Source organism: Scylla paramamosain, chromosome 18 (assembly GCF_035594125.1).
Source record: "Scylla paramamosain isolate STU-SP2022 chromosome 18, ASM3559412v1, whole genome shotgun sequence".
Classification (NCBI taxonomy): Eukaryota; Metazoa; Arthropoda; class Malacostraca; order Decapoda; family Portunidae; genus Scylla; species Scylla paramamosain.
In genome coordinates, this window is record NC_087168.1 from 11,933,771 (window position 1) to 11,939,649 (window position 5,879).

Below are 5,879 nucleotides of genomic sequence, written 5' to 3' on the forward strand. Positions count from 1 at the left end.
TTCGTTTCATGTACCCATTTCTTTGTGTTCTTGTACATGGCTTAAACACTTAAACACTTTATTATAGCCTAGGTTTATACATTTCATTATTGGATAGGTATACATTATTGGCCAGCCTATGTATAAGCTTGATGCTTTTCAGGCAAATGAAAAATTTAAAATACATTACTTAAAGTAAACACAATAGACAACTTAAAATCGAAAAATCTATCATGAAGATAAATAAAAACATAATATGATAAGGTTTATACAGAATAAATATATCTATATTGTTATAAAGTTGAGTATGAAGATGGATGGGATGACACATAGGGTTAGGTGATATAAATTGATACATATATGAGACTGAAATCATATAGATGTGTTTAAAAATAAAGTACAGGAAAGATGATAAAGTTTTGTAGGGTTAGTTTTGTAAGATCAGGGGGGAAGTAATATAAGGTATGAGTGTAGGAAGTGACTGATTAGTATGCATCCAGAAAATGACTCTTTAGTTTGCTTTTGAATTTGTGAATAGAGTAGACATTTTTGTATTGCGAGGGTAGTGAATTCCATATTGAGGGGCCTAGGTAGGAAGTCGAGCGGCAGAAGATACTAAGGCGATGGGTAGGTAGACAAAGGCGTTGTCTTTGTCGTGTTGTGTATTCATGTGGTGGAAGAGAGACATTAATTTGTTTTTTGTACATAGATGTTGCAATGGAAAGTTTTGTTATGTCTTCGAGTTTTAGAATTTTCATGCCTTTTTAAGAGTGGAGCTGTGTGTTCAAGATATGAACTTTTTGTGATAATCCGTATTATTTTTTTATGAATGAGGTTTATGCAATTTAGGTGTGTAGCTTGAGTGTTAGCCCATATTGGATTACAATATTGTAGGTGTGGGTATATGTGGGCATAGTACATTGTTCTAAGGATCTCGGTAGGCATAAAATCCCTTATTTTATAGAGCATGGCAGTACAACGTGACAGTTTCTGGGAAATGTTAGTTGTGTGAAATTTAAATGTAAGGTTTTCATCATAGGTTACTCCTAAGAATTTAAGTTTACTAGTTCTAGCTATTTGACTGTTTCTTATTATTAATTCTGGCAAGTTATTATCATTCTTGTTGGAGAATAGCATGAAGTAGGTTTTATCGCTGTTTATGGTAAGTCGGTTACTCAAACACCATTCATTTAATTTGTTAAGGTCTGCATTAGCAGAGTGGAATAAGGTATCATTAGTATGGCCAGTGAAATAGAGGGTCATGTCATCAGCAAAAAGAATGGTATCTGCATGGTCAAATGTTTGAACAACATCGTTGATATATATAAGGAACAGCATGGGTCCCAGGACACTTCCTTGTGGGATGCCTGTAGTGATTTTTCTGACAGATGATTTGTAGCCTTCAAGAAGTGTACATTGGGATCTATCAGTTAGGTAAGTTTTAAACCAGGAGTGGATAGGGCCTCGAATGCCATAATGGTGAAGTTTTTTGAGAAGAATGTTGTGGTTAACTGTATCAAAAGCTTTGGAGAAGTCTACAAAGATAGATAATACAGATAATTTATTATCAAGAGATGAGTAAATGTGAGAGGAGAATTTATTGAGGGCATGGTAAGTATTTAAGCCTGGTCTGAACCCGTACTGAGAGTCGCTTAGTATTTTGTATTTTTGCAGGTATGACAATAATCCATTTTTCATTAGGCTTTCAAATATTTTAGAGAATGCAGATAGCGTAGAGATAGGGCGGTAATTATTTGGGTCATTTGTGGGACCAGATTTATGGATAGGAGTAATGTTGGCATTTTTTAGGGTAGCGGGAAATATACCGGAGTTGAGTGATTGGTTGAAAAGTAATGAAATGGGGTAGGCAATCAGTGTACAATTTCATTTTAATAAAGAAATAGGAATTTCTACAACATTTGACATCTTATTTTTTAGTTTCTTTATAGTATTTATAATGTCCTGTGGAGAAACTGGTGGGATAGACATAGAATTTGGGTAGTTACCTCGCAGAAGGTCAGATGCACTTCTATTTGCTGGTGGGAGATTATTATTAAGTTTAGCTGCCACTTCACTGAAGTGTTCATTAAGGACCTCGGCTATTTGTTGTGGATTATTATGTGTTGTGTTGTTGAGACGTATATTCGATATGTTAGTTTTTGGTAAATGCTTGCCAGATAGCTCATTAATAGTCTGCCAAATTTTCTTTGTGTTATGCCTAAAACTGTTAAAAATGTTCATGTAGTAATTTGTTTTGGCTGTCCTTATTATCCGAGTCACTCGATTACGGTATTGTGTATATGTATTATGGTCAATGGTCCCTAGTTTGTACATTTTGAATAGATTACTTTTATGTTTAATGGAGGCTAGTATATTTGGCGTTAACCAAGGATTACTGAGTCTTTTGGATGACACAAATTTAGTAACTTTTGGAAAATGTATATCATACAAATTATGAAGCGTTCTATTAAAGGTTTCAAAGTTTTCTTCTATATTATTAGAAGTGAGAATGTCATTCCAGCTTATTGAAGCTAGATCAGATGTGAACAAGTTATGATTGTGTGCATTAGAAATTCTAAAAGTTATTTTATGTTTAGTAGACAAGTTGGACATTAAGGATATGTTCAGAAAGATTGGGAGGTGGTCGGATATTGGATGGTGAATAATGCCCGAGATTGATAATGGTGTGTAATTCGTCCATATATGATCAAGAAGTGAGGGTTGGCCTAGCGTAGGATTATCAGGAAATCTGGTGGGATGAGATATATGTGGGAAATAGTTAAGAGCTTGCATGGTATTAAGGAAATTATTGGTTGGTTGATGGGAAGTGTGTTCTAGAAGATTGATATTGAGATCACCAAGAAGAATGGTGTTGTTTTTTGTGAATGTGTTCTGAGTTAAGATGTCATTTAGTGCAAGTGAGAACTCTTCCACTGCAACATGTTTACTATGTGGTCTATAGATGACGGAGATTATTAAGTTAGTTCAAAGGTTTAATTGCACAGAACAAATTTCCATGGTTTCATTTACAAATGTATGTTGATGAATGGGTTCAGAATGGATATCAGAGTTAATCAGTAAACTTACTCCTCCGTGTTCCTTGTTCATTCTCAAAGAGTGATATGTAGAGTAACCATCAAGATGGTAGTGATGTTGGTTAGTGTCTTTAAGCCAGGTTTCTGTAAGTGCAATGACATGAGGTTGGATGCTCAAACAGTTTAAAAAAGATGTTAAGTTATCATAGTTTTTTTGGAGGGATCTAATGTTAAGGTGAAGGATGCTAAGGGAAGACTTAGGTATATTTGATGTAGTCTGTGTCTGTTGGTTATATTCTTCAATACTGTAATAATTTGATATGCTTGTTAGGTCTGTATGTCCATTTACGGTTCTAATTATGTCCAAACTAGTGTCATTTGGGTTTTCAGAGTTGTCAGTGATAATATCGTCATAAAGGGATGCATAAAGATTTTCCATGAATAGATGAAAAGGATGTGAATGAGTAAAAAAATGGTGATGGGATTGGTTATAAAAATAAAAGAGGATTTCTGGCATTTTAAGGTATGCATAGTAGTTGTAATAATGTATCACAGTACGGCTACATCAATGGATAGAGGTGTGTTGGTGACTAAGTAATATATGGGTAGTATATGCATTAGCAATGTTAGCATGAAATTGAATGGTAAATGTTCATGGTTGACAAAATGTGATAAATTATTTAGTTATCTCATAAATTCATACAATGTAGACAGTGATAGAAAACTAGTGGTAGAGTCAGGTACAGGTTTTAAGAAGTAGTAGTACATGATTTTGTAGTAATAAAGTATGGGGAAAGGTAATGGATTCATATTGCACATGAAGAATATTGCTAAGTAGTAGGAATAAAGAAGTGTCTAGTGCTGGACCATAATATACTCCCTTGAGGTCTACATTAGTATAAGTTGATTCTCTTTTAATACTGAAGACCCTGGTGTAAAATATATGTCATAGGTTATTCACTTCTTTGGTCAAGTAGTGAGGTCCAGCATTGACATTTGTCGGGATAAATAGCATGTTCTTATTCTTAAGGCATACAGATAAGGAATGAAACTGCAGTAGTAACAACTTTAACTGGATGGTTGAGCATTGTTCCTAAGAGCAGGGAATTTGTCTAGGAAATTGTTAAGGTCCCATTCTGAGGTTATTGTGTGCTTTTGATTAGAACACCTGAGTTTTACACAGATTTTCCCATCACGAGTGTAGCACTGTTGAAACAAATCTCTGTGTTGTTTTCTTGTTCCATATTGTCTTAAAAATAGAACGTCGCTTTGGGGTGAGAGATTCATTGATAAAAATGTTTGGTTTGACTGTGACACATGCACTTAACAATTCATCTTTTTTTGGCGACTGTGAAGCTTGACAATTATAGGAGTCTTGACAGTTTGTTTGTTCTTTGTTCCAAGTCTGTGAGCAACATTGATTTCAGAGGGTGTGATGTTAATGTTGAGAGTGCGCTTGATGGTGTCCACCACTACATTGGTAGGGTTTTCACCACCTGTCTCCTGGGGTAGATCTGGACCGCTGATGATAACTGTGTCTCGCCTCTCATATTGACTTACATCGTCCAACTGATCCTCTAGTTGTACAACTCTCTTTTCTAGGGTACTTACAGTTGATTGGAGCCGTTTTATTTCCTGGTCCTTGTTTTCTTTTAGAAGTTGAACAGCTGTGATTATAGCATCAACAACAGCCTTCAATTCTGGGGAGGTAATCTTGTCCTGAATGCTGCTGAAGATCTTTTCCACAGGCGAGGGGTGAGGTTGGGGGACAGCTGCTGCCGATGTAGAGACTGGGAATGCGGTTGGAGTGGTAGTAGTCTGGGGAGTGAGTGATGAGGGAGCCTCATATTGGGTTGTCCTGGTACCGACCATGGTGGTGGAGTAGGTGTGTAGATCACTTGACTGTTGTATCTTGGCAGGGGTGTGGATTTGATAGAATGGGATGCAGTAGAATGAGGTCGAGAGGCTTGTTATGGTCAGCACCAGCTCGGAAGATCACAGACTCATCCACGTGGGTGGCAGGCAGCAGTAGGAGGCACCTTGTTTACGTCATTCAGGGTCGTTGGGGGGCTCTGTAGCTCTTAGTTGTGAAGGTCCATACCTTCGATGCCAGTGTGTGACTTGGGTTTGGTGATTTAGTTCATGATGAGACGTATTTTGGTAGCAATCATCATTAGTAACTCTTCCTCCTCCCTATCCTTATGGGGCAACAGAGAACGGTCTCCCATCACTAAGACTAATAGACTGAGAGTAACAACGGGTCTTAGTTTGAAAATTGATAGCTGACATATTATCCAGTGTGAACACTCGCATAGCAAGCATCGTTCGCGTTCTCCCGCTGCATTGCGTGGCTTGTGTAGTTTCGCAACAAGTGTGAAACGACCTTTAAGAGATCTGGTAAGGGTATTTAGGTGACACGAGGGATATAATAAAGGTGATGTAAGCAAAATACTCACAATGACTATTCGGTATAGGATTCGAAGTAATGGATTCAAGCTTGATAAGAGTTACATTTGAAAAGAGGGGAAGATTACTAGTTCTCAGATGAGAGTGGTAAATGACTGGAATATATTCAGTAATCAGTTTCTTAGTGCTGAGTCAAAAGAGAACTTTGAAAGACGATGACTTCGTGGATAGGTAGGCTCGTTTCATACAGGCACTGCTCCATGTAAGCCTGTTGGCTTCTTGCAGCATTTGCTGTTTTATGTTTAAAATTGTCTTAACTTATCATCTGGTCTAGTTGCTCTCCCTTCTTCTAGCTCCATTAACTATAATATATTTTCTCTATTTACCTTGATGTCCCACATCTTCATCTCTCATCTTTCCCTATGTTCAAATTCTAATTTCTTAAAATTCTTGATAAAT